The sequence below is a fragment of the Staurois parvus genome, unplaced genomic scaffold, assembly GCF_062004578.1.
Source record: "Staurois parvus isolate SC_StPar_1 unplaced genomic scaffold, SC_StPar_1.0 ptg000051l, whole genome shotgun sequence".
In the NCBI taxonomy this organism is placed as follows: domain Eukaryota; kingdom Metazoa; phylum Chordata; class Amphibia; order Anura; family Ranidae; genus Staurois; species Staurois parvus.
Window position 1 is genome coordinate 5,352,820 of NW_028317847.1, and position 12,181 is coordinate 5,365,000.

Consider the following 12,181-nt stretch of genomic DNA (forward strand, 5'->3'; position numbering starts at 1 on the left):
TTACTGGAACCATCATCACAGGGCTTTACAAAGCTCGGCATGTGATATATGTGTCATCAATGCATATTCAGAAGCTGCAAATTGTCCCTTCAAATGACGCAACCAGGGAGCAGTATATTTACTTTACACTCAAATCTAGGGGGGTTTCATTACTTTAATTATAGAACACAAAAAAATAAAATATATATATATATATTAAACAAAGCAGTCATTAAAATTCACGAGGCTGCACTGTGCCAACTCATGGATGTGTCCACTGGAGATCGCAGCCGACTAACCAGCAACACAATTAATTCACATGTACAGCCGCCCTTGCCCTGCTATGGGAGAGATTTACTAAAACTGGTGCAAACAGAATCCGGTGCAGCTGTGCTTAGTAACCAATCAGCTTGTAGGTAGGTTCCATGCACACGGGGCATTTCAGCGTTAGCTGTGTAAAGTCACGTTAAAAACTAGAGCGATTTTTAGTGTTTTAGCGTTTTTGCATTAGCATTTAGCCTTGTTTTTCTGTATTTGTATTTTTAGCAGTTTTTTTTAACCACTTGAGCTCCTGAGGATTTACCCCCCTTAATGACCAGGCCTCTTTTTGCTACTCGGCGCTGCACTAATTCAACTGATAATTGCGCGGTCATGCAATGCTCCACCCAAACAAAATTTACGTCCTTTTTTTCCACACAAATAGAGCTTTCTTTCGGTGTAATTTGATCACCTGTGCGCTTTTTATTTTTCACGCTATAAACAAAAAAAGGCCAAAAATTTTAAAGAAAAACAATATTTTTTACTTTCTGCTATAAAAAATATATAGTAAACTCAAAGTTCGTTATAAATTTAGGCCAAAATGTATTCTACTCCATGTTTTTGGTAAAAAAATCCCAATAAGTGTATATTGATTGCTTTGTGTGGAAGTTATAGCGTCTACAAACTATGGTATAAATACTGCAATTTACGCCATTTTTCTGCTATACAGCGGTGCGCTAGTTTAACGGACAATTGCGCGGTCATGCAATATGGTACATAAATAAAAATTACATCCTTTTTTTCCCCACAAATTGAGCTTTCTTTTGGTGGTATTTGATTGCCTGTGCGGTTTTTATTTTTTGCGCTATAAAAAAAAAGGCTGACAATTTTGAGGTAAAAAAAACAATATTTTGGACTTTTTGCTATAAAACATGTCCAATAAAAAAAAATGCAAAAATCAAATTTAGTCATAAATTTCTGCCAAAATGCATTCTGCGACATGTCTTTTCTAAAAAAAATCCCAATATGTGTAAATTAATTGGTTTACGTGAAAGTTAACGCGTTTACAAATGGCGGGAAAGATACTGGGATTTTTAATTTTTATTTATACTAATAATGGCGCCGATCAGCGACATATAGCGGCAATCAGCGACATATGGCGGCGACCAGCAACTTATGGCGGGACTGTGGCGGACATTTTGACACTGGGGGGGAACTGACTTGGGGTCACTGACATCCCCAGTGACACCAATACAGTGATCAGTGAAAAAAAACCACTGAAACTGTACTAATGTCACTGGGGAGGAAGGGGTTAACGTTTTTAGAATTTGCTGTGTAAGGGGAGTGTTTTACTAGGGGGCGGGGGTGTGTGCTGGACAGGGGGAGGGAGGGGGGAGCTGATCCAGGGAGAGAAACTCTTCTCTCCCTCTGCAGCTTGTCGGCGAACTGTCACAGAGCAGGCTGTGTGTAAACAATGTAGCCCTGCTCTGTGTCAGTGATTACCGCTCATCGCGGGAAAATGGCCGGTAAAAACTGGCCGTGACCCGGCGGCGGAGACCCGCTGCTGACACCCGCGGGACAGGCAGGGTGGGCGCGCGCCTCGTGCGCACTTCCTACCTGTTTTGAAGGCAGCCGTTTTAAAACGTGCTTTTGCCTACGAGCGCTGCCCTGCCACCGTTTATATGCGGTGGCTGGACGGCATGTGGTTAAACAAAAAAAGTCCAAAATTGCCACGTTTTACTGTGTTTTGATGCATTTTACCACGTTTTTCAGCATTAGAGCATTTTTACAGTTTAAAAAACTCCTAGAAACCCACTAGTCCTGGGTTTTTTTCCAGCCAAAAAATGCTGATTACAGTCTATGTGTGCATGGACCAGTGGCGTCCCAAGGCAGGTGCGAGGGATGCGCGCCGCACAGGGTGACACCTACCGCACGGGGTAACACTGGACCCGCTTCATGAAAAGGTAAGTTGTAAAGCAAGGATGGATCTGATCCATTATGCTCCCCAATCCGCAGGTCCAGTGTCACCCCGTATAGGTTGCATGCGGACTATCCCCCCAGGATGGTTAGGATCTGCAGATTGAGCATTATTGATCGGAGTCTGATCCATTATGCTCTCCAATCCACAGATCATTGGCATGTAACCTATATGGGGTGACACCGGACCGGCAACACAAAAATTAAGTTGTAAAGAAAGCCGACAATCCCCGTAGGATGTATCAGATCTGCGGTTTGGGAGTCCGATCCATTATGCTCAATCCGTAGATCCGATCCATTCTGCGGGGATTGTCAGAGGGTTGACACCAAGTGTTATCGCACCGGGTGACACCAACCCTAGGGACGTCCCTGGCATGGACACATAGGATAACATGCAGGGGGGTTTACTGGCTGTAAAAACCAAAGCCAAAAACAGCCGCTGTAAAAACGTCCCGTGCATAAGGACTTATTGTCAAAGCTTAACTGAACAAGCTGAATTTAGAAGGGTCCTTTCACATGGGCGTTCCTTTTTTTTTCACCAGTTCAGTCTTGTTTTTTTCCAAGAAAAAATGGATCAGTTCACATCAGTTTTTCATCAGTTTACATCCATTTTTCATCAGTTTACATCCATTATTAGTCTGTTTACATCTGTTTTTCGTCCATTCCGTTTTTTTTTTACAGAAGAAAAATAGGGTTTTCTTCTGTTCAATAAAATGGATGCGGACATTAATGGATGTAACAGATGATCATCCGTTTACATCCGCTAGTCCATAAAAATACATGGGTGTCCGTTTTTCATCTGTAAACGGACAGGTGAAAAATGGACATATGGAACGCCCGTGTGAAAGGGGCCCAACAGCTTACTATGCACAGCTGCACCACATTCTCTTTGCACCAGTTTTAGTAAATCCCCCCCAATGTGTCCATGTCTACTTCCCTGAGACTTGGAAATGACCACAATGCTGAGGAAAGATACTAAGGTCCTTAAAGTGTTGCTAAAACCACAGGCAGGGGCGGACTGACAACTCATGGGGCCCCCGGGCAAAAGGGGATCATGGGGCCCCTGTGTCCTCACCCACACCCAAAAAAGCCTATGAAAAAGCCAATGAAAGGTACCAGGGGCATCTCATGGGGCCCCTTACTGACCCCGGCCCTCGGGCAGTGCCCGAGTGCTCAAATAGTCAGTCCGCCACTGCCCACATCAGTACAATCAGTCTGTATATGCAGTAAAGCATGCTTGTTATACTCACTGTGAAACCCAAGGGGTTAATCCTCTGCATTGTTTAAAAAGGCTGTTTGATGCCCTCTTCTCTGCTCCTCCCCTTCTTCTACTGTCCCCAATCCATTTACTATAGAACAGAGCAGGAGTGGCAAGTCTGCACATGCTCTGTTTGGTGTGTATTGATAGAGAGGTTTTTTTTTTTCTGGGTAGGGTGCACAGTACTGTCTAGACAGAGGGTCAGGGGTTATGCAGCCTCATAGGACAGTCAGAGCAAAATGACAACTCCTTATACAAGCTGTAACCAGTACTCTGCTGGACACTGATAGAAGTCACAAGACTGCTATATACTGCTGATGAGAAAAGATATGTAGCAGATATATTTACTAAAATAATTGCATCTCCATGTTCTGTGTACTGTGGGAGACCAGATATAGTGAATGCAGGGTCCTGTGTAATAACAATTTAAAGCATATCTAAACCGGTGAATGTATGGCCTCCCCCACGCCTCTTGCAAGCTTTTGTCCCAAAAGCTTTGGTGCGTACGCATGTGCTCTGCGGGTATCAGCACAAATCTGCTGCACACATGCAAAGTTTAGAAACATACTGCCTCCAGGATAGCTATGATGCAGCAATCCCAGAAGGCAGCTGGCCCAGCACAAAAAAAAGAAAAAATAAAAAAATAAAAATTGTTAGCATTTAGCATAAGGGGGAGATCAAATAAAAAAAAAGATTGTTGCACGGAGTTTAGTTTCACTTTAAGGACCTGAAAAAAAAGAAAACTAATGCAGCCACCACAGCTGAGGACTGGTAAGCTACAATAAACATACTGACATATTTGTTTTTGAATATACAGTATATATATATATATATATATATATATTTAAAATCCCTTTTTTTAATGATCAAGTGAATGATCACTGAATTAGCTTCAAAGAAGCAAAAACAAAAATGGGTATGTATATATAAATATATATATGTATATATATGTATATATATATATATATACATACATATATATACACATACATATACATACATATATATATATACATATATATATATATATATATATATATACATATATATATTTATATATACATACCCATTTTTGTTTTTGCTTCTTTGAAGCTAATTCAGTGATCATTCACTTGATCATTAAAAAAGGGGGTTTTGAATATATATATATATATATATATATATATATATATATATTTATTCTAATTTATTCTGTCTCTATATCTGATTATATCTAGTATATTTGCCAACTGAAGAGATTAATTTTTGTTTCTATATTAATTGTAATCTTGAATCTTTTTTACATTCTACAGTTGTTTTCATAATCTTCCTATTCCTATAGTAAAACATTTTAATGGAAAAACTTCTTCGAACTCTCTGCTTACTTATTAACTCTTCCCCCAAAGTAAGCTACATCCCAGAGATAGTCTGCTGCATATGCCCATATGTGCCTACATGTGTATGCGTGTGCTTGTACAGTATACTTGTATGTGTATATGTGTGTTTGTATATATGTAGTTGTGCACAGGCATACAAGACCACAAGAATGATTTAGTCAAGCAGTTGATAAACCCTGACCATGACCCAAAGCATTCTACAGCACTATGATGCAGCTTAGCATGAATCCTTTAAAAAGGAGTTAGTTGTGAAATAAAAAAAAGTGTGTGTAAAGCCAGCTCTATTGCTGATTAGGTTTATCCCCAACATCCAAAACTTAGTATGAAGCCTGAGTCAGCCAACAACAGCCCTCATCAGAGGCTTCTCACACAGGTATTTGGCTTTGTGACACATTCCTTTCCTTCCTTTAGAACCAATCACACTTGTGGAATGATATACAGCAGGGGTCTCCAAACTTTATAAACGAAGGGCCAGTTTACTGTCCTTCAGACTTTAGGGGGGCCAGACTGTGGCCAGTGGGAGAAGAAAATGTCCTGGCATCAGTGGGAGTAAACAATGCCTTATATTTGGTATTAACTGGAGATATAGTGCCCTATCACTGGTATCAATGGGAGGAATAGTTTCCCATTATTGATGTCAGTGGTAGAAATATTGTCCCATTGTTGGTGTCAGTGGGAGGAATAGTGCCCCATCATTGGTGTCAGTGGGAGGAATAGTGTCCTATCATTGGTTTCAGTGGGAGGAACAATGCCCCATCATTGGTGTCAGTGGGAGGAATAGTGCCCCATCAATGGTGTCAGTGGGGGGGAATAGTGCCCCATCACTGGTGTCAGTGGGAGGAATAGTGCCCCATCATTGGTGTCAGTGGGAAAAATAGTGCTGTCATTGGTTTCAGTGGGAGAAATAATGCCCCATTATTGGTGTCACTGGAAGGAATAGTGCCCCATTACTGGTGTCAGTGAAAGGAATAGTGCCCCATCATTGGTGTCAGTAGGAGGAATAATGCCCCATCATTGGTGTCAGTGGGAGGAATAGTGCCCCATCATTGGTGTCAGTGGGAGGAATAATTCCCCATTATTTGTGTTAGTGGGAGGAATAGCGCCCCATTGTTGGTGTCAGTGGCAGGAACTATGCCCCACTGTTGCTAATGTGGGGGAATAATGCTCCAAGGGCCAGAACAAAGCAAGCATAGGGCCACATCCGGCTCCCAGGCTGCAGTTTGGAGACCACTGATATATAGTATAAGGTGGTAGCCAAGTCAGCAATTTATAAATGGTAGGAATGCTTTAATTCCAATTCCTGAGCGAAGTTTACATACTCAGTATGTTGCCTGCGTGCCTAGAGTACACGCATATGTTACATACTTGCACAAACCAGGCCGTACCATGCATAGGTCATTACAAGCCCAGTCTACAACATCCTACTTACTTTACAGACAGAAGAGACGAGTACGAAATACCAGAAAACATCATACTTACAATTCCAATCATTTATTCATTGTGAACCATTTGTAATGCATATAAAGGGCAGAGTTCCCCTTTAACTTATATTGCCCAACTCCATGTATACAGTATAAGGAAGCTGCAATGATAAAAAAAAATATAGGAGCTGTCATTGCTGATTTGTTTTTGAAGGTATAAGCTCAATATTATCATTCTTATCTCTCTTTGATATCTTAGTGAGTCCCTGATCTAGGAAAAAGCAAGCCAAAATCTTCTGTTGGGAGGGTCAATGTGCTTGTTTTGGGTCATAAATAAAGTCTTCATGGGTATGCCAAGAGATGATAATTCCCTTGCTTGTTTCAGGTCACTGGCTCACCAAGAAGGGATAAGGATGATGACATGGAGTTTGCACCTCCATAAACAAGTCAGCACAGCAGTTTCCCTGCACTTATTTAGACAGGTTCCCTTTACAGGGAAAGAAAGGGTCTTTCTTAAAGTGGCAGTAGGGAAGACATTATAGTAAAACAAAGTCCTGTGTTGTAGGAGTAGCAGATGCTTGGAGAAGTTTACCGGCAGTATTGGTAAATAGCACCAACCAAACAATAACATCTTGAATAAACACAGAGCTGTCAGAAGACAAACAGCAATACTCAGAAGAAAACACCATTCACAAAGCTCAGATCAGCACTCTGCATTGATATGCAACACCATAAAAAGTGCTTTACTTGCCAACATGTTTACTTTACGCAGGTTGAAAAAGCAACATAAAAACTGTCCAAGAGTATGATTGGGCAGTGTTCATCCCCTCCTCCAAACCTTGGTGAACTACAAGTTTCAGCATGACCTAATGGGGGGTTTCTTATTCCTTGACAGCTGAAAACTGCCATTTTTTTTACATCCGCAGCAGCAGATTACTGTGAAACAAGTCAACATCAGTGAATTGAGGTTAATCTTAGTCTAACTGGAAGAATCTGTGCCCAGTCCTCACAATCTCAGCTTTACCAAAGCACAGCGCAGCTTATTCACTAAACCAGTGCAAAATGCAGGGACTACGGGCAAAGTGCAGGGGCTACGGCAAAGTGCAGGGGCTACGGCAAAGTGCAGGGGCTACGGGCAAAGTGCAGGGGCTACGGGCAAAGTGCAGGGGCTACGGGCAAAGTGCAGGGGCTATGGCAAAGTGCAAGGACTACGGGCAAAGTGCAGGGGCTACAGGTAAAGTGCAGGGACTACGGGCAAAGTGCAGGGGCTACAGGAAAAGTGCAGGGGCTACGGGTAAAGTGCAGGGACTATGGGCAAAGTGCAGGGACTACGGGCAAAGTGCAGCGACTACGGGCAAAGTGCAGGGGCTACGGCAAAGTACAGGGGCTACGGCAAAGTGCAGGGGCTACGGCAAAGTGCAGGGGCTACGGCAAAGTGCAGGGGCTACGGCAAAGTGCAGGGGCTACGGGCAAAGTGCAGGGGCTACGGGCAAAGTGCAGGGGCTACGGGCAAAGTGCAGGGGCTATGGCAAAGTGCAAGGACTACGGGCAAAGTGCAGGGGCTACAGGTAAAGTGCAGGGACTACGGGCAAAGTGCAGGGGCTACAGGAAAAGTGCAGGGGCTACGGGTAAAGTGCAGGGACTATGGGCAAAGTGCAGGGACTACGGGCAAAGTGCAGCGACTACGGGCAAAGTGCAGGGATCAATTATAGGGCAGGTTACTGTATTGTAGGTGATTACAGTTTGCCCATCTGTTGCCCTTTGAGCTTCTTTAGTAATGCAAACCTGTACAGCGGCTGCCACTACTTTACTTCTAGTAAAATGCTAGTTGCCTGGCTGTCATGTTGATACCATATTTTTTCAGATGTTGACTTGGAGCAAGCATGCAAATTCTACAAACTCTAACAATAAATTCCTCCTATGTGCTTCCCTTGGTTCTTTTATATATGCCATTGAAAGTGCTTTACTATGTCTGTTTGACAAGTACAAAAAAAAAAAAGATGTTCATCTAGCCGGAAATCTTGTGAGATGATAACTTCTGTACTCTCTGGCTCTAGAGCAAGGGTCTCCAAACAGCGGCCCATGGGCCAAATGCGGCCTGCTGCAAGATTTTATGTGGCCCTCTAATGTAAGAGGTGATGGGGATGCAGGTGTAAAGGGGGGACTCCAGTAAAAGAGGGACTTTGAAGGGGACTGGTGTAAAGGGGGACGCTGATGGAGACCTGGATGTAAAGGGGAACTCTGATGTGGACCCAAATCTAAACGGGGACTCTGATGTAAGGGTAATTCTAATAATTAAAAATTCATTAAGAAGGACTTTGATAAGGAGTGTGATGTAAGGGGGGAATCTGATGTAAAGAAACTCCAATATAAGAGGGGCTTTAATGGGGACTGTGATGTAAGGGGGGGGGGGGCTCTGATGTAAGGGAACTCTATTAAGAGGGAATTGGGAATTGATGGGGATTGTGACGTAAGGGGGGACTCTGATGTAAAAGCACGCCAATATAAGAGGGACTTTAATGGGGTCTGAGATGTAAGGGAGGACTTTGATATAAGATAACTACAATATAAGAGGGACTTTAATGGGGATTGTGACCTAAGGGGGGACTCTGATGTAAGGGAACTCCAATAAAGGAGGAACTTTGATGGGGATTGTGACGTAAGGGGGGACTCTGATGCAAGGGAACTCTAATAAGAGGGATGTTGATGGGAACTGTGATGTAAGGCAGGACTCTGGTGTGGGGGGCTATTTGAAATTATTTTTTTTTTATTGCAGTTTTGTCGTTGTAAATGATATGCAAAAAACTTCAAGTAAAATGTACTCAGTATTTTAATTTGAATCCATTAATTTATGAAACTGATTTTTTTTTGGCCCACAAATATTTATAAGATCTGTGATGTGGCCCCTGTCCTGAAATGTTTGGAGACCGCTGCTCTAGGCTGTTATCAGTTTGCATTGTTCCCTGCTATCATCCCTGTAACACACTGCCTGTCCTCGGGTGACAACGCTGCTCAGTACAGTTGTCACCCTAGTTCATGGCAGGAATATCAGCTTAAAATAAAGAAAACAAAGTGTGAAATAAGAAAACTAATGTAGCTATCACATCTGTACAATCTCCTTTTTGGGTCTGTCAGCTATGTAGTACGAGGACCTGCCTGACTTGATACTGACTGAATGGATTGCTTAGGTCCTTCACATTGCATAGTTTTGGTGAAGCTAAAGGAGACTGAATAGAGATTGTACAATTACATTGTATAGTGTATGGCCAGCTTAATGACTGGTAGACTTCAAAGTTATTCATTTTTCAGATTTGATATACTTGAAGTTCTATTATCATCTGCATGCTTGTCCTGAGTCACTGGCTCATAAATTACTGAAGCCAGAGACAGCCAAGCAAAGAGCATTTTCAGTGATGGCAACCCTAGTGCAAGTTCCCCTTTACATATTCCCAGAAAAGTTTAGTTGGATTAATTGAAATACCCAGCAAACTCAACAGATGATCAGGAAATAATGAAACAATAATTAAATCTGCGAAATTGGTATCATCTGCCCATTTAAAAGAATTTCTTTTTTATTTTCCTAAAATATGCTCCCCAGTTCCCAACACCTGGCAGTTATAAATCACAGACATTGCCAGAGTGGGGGATTGATCAAGCATGCTCTTGCCTGTATCTATTAATAATGATATCCAGATAGCTAGCCGGCAAGTTTCAATGCTAATCAATACAGCTGTAATATCAGTTTATATTGATTTTGTGGTATTTTTGAAAGAGGAAAAAAAGAACATCCTTCCTCATCCAGGGATCTCTTTTACAGTATATCTATATACAGGGATCTCTGCAATGTATATAAATCCAGGGATCTCTACAATACATATATATCCAGGGATCTCTGCAATGTATATAAATCCAGGGATCTCTACAATACATATATATCCAGGGATCTCTGCGATGTATATAAATCCAGGGATCTCTACAATACATATATATCCAGGGATCTCTGCAATGTATATAAATCCAGGGATCTCTACAATATATATATATCCAGGGATCTCTGCGATGTATATAAATCCAGGGATCTCTACAATACATATATATCCAGGGATCTCTGCAATGTATATAAATCCAGGGATCTCTACAATATATATATATATATCCGGGGATCTCTGCAATGTATCTATACCCAGGGATCTCTGATCTCTACAATATATATAAATCCAGGGATCTCTACAATACATATATATCCAGGGATCTCTACAATGTATCTATATCCAGGGATCTCTGATCTCTACAATATATATAAATCCAGGGATCTCTACAATACATATATATCCAGGGATCTCTACAATGTATCTATATCCAGGGATCTCTACAATGTATCTATACCCAGGGATCTCTACAATGTATCTATATCCAGGGATCACTACAATGTATCTATATCCAGGGATCTCCACAATGTATCTATATCCAGGGATCTTTACAATGTATCTATATCCAGGGATCTCTACAATGTATCTATATCCAGGGATCTCTACAATGTATCTATATCCAGGGATCTCCACAATGTATCTATATCCAGGGATCTCCACAATGTATCTATATCCAGGGATCTCCACAATGTATCTATATCCAGGGATCTCCACAATATATGTATACAATGCCATTGTATTTTTTTTTCTTGCAACATTATAGCACATTCTGCCCAGGAGCTGGCCATAGGACCCGGATATAGAAGAGGAACATTTGGAATTCTGAGCATATCCATCAATGCCAAGCAGCTCAGCCTTTTCAGGCATTCCTATTTGCTTTCCTCATAGGGACAACTTTTTAGGCATGCAAACTCGACCCCCCCCCCCCCCTTTAAAGCGGTATTAAACCCAAAACTAAAAATGTAACATTATTGCAGTTTACCAATCATTAGATGTGATGGCTTTAAAAAAAAAATGTTTTCACCTGGTGATCTCTCCTGTAAAACATCTCCTGTATTAGAGTGACTCCACTCTGGATGAAGGAGCACAGGGGACAACTTTGGACACAGTATTGTTAATCTGGGGGATGGGAGTAGATGTACTAGCATATTTATATACACTAAAAAATTGAAACCAAACTCTAGATCACACTGCAGTTACAGAAAAAGTGCTTTTTCTTTTGGGATAAAGTTTTTCCATGAATCAATCAAAGCCGATCATTGTAAGCACCCCTGTCAGTGGTAAAAGGTTAGTCTCATCCCTCTAACTGTGTCTTCTTTGGGACAGCTTGTTCTGTTGAAACCAAACTCCAGCTAACACTTTTTAAGCAGTTACAGCAACAGTTTTTTTCCTTTTAGGGGGTGGAGGAGGATGTACTAGCAGATTTAGATACACTAACACATTGAAGACAAGCTCCAGCTAATTTTTTAACCAGTCACAGCAACAGTTTTTTTTTGCCTTTTGGGGGAAGTGGAAGACTATTAAATGTACTATCAGATTTAGATACACTAACAAACTGAAGTCAAAATCCACCTAACACTTTTTAAGCAGTTACAGCAACAGTTTTGTTTTCCTTTTAGGGGGTGGGAGAGGATGTACTATCAGATTTAGATACACTAACAAACTGAAGTTAAAATCCACCTAACACTATTTAAGCAGTTACAGCACCAGTTTTTTGTTTTCCTTTTAGGGGGTGGGAGAGGATGTACTAGCAGATTTAGATACACTAACAAACTGAAGTTAAAATCCACCTAACACTTTTTAAGCAGTTACAGCACCAGTTTTTTGTTTTCCTTTTAGGGGTTGGGAGAGGATGTACTAGCAGATTTAGATACACTAACAAACTGAAGTGAAAATCCACTAAACACGTTTTAAGAAGTTACAGAAACTGTTTTTTGTTTTCCTTTTAGGGGTTGGGAGAGGATGTCCTAGCAGATTTAGATA

General features: G+C 41.4%; 1 protein-coding gene across 1 annotated transcript in view; it reads right to left on the reverse strand.

Moving 5' to 3' along the window:
- Nucleotides 1–12,181, reverse strand: part of ZNF804B (zinc finger protein 804B) — a 489,031-nt gene that overhangs the window by 475,600 nt on the left and 1,250 nt on the right. The gene's annotated exons all lie outside the window — the stretch shown is intronic.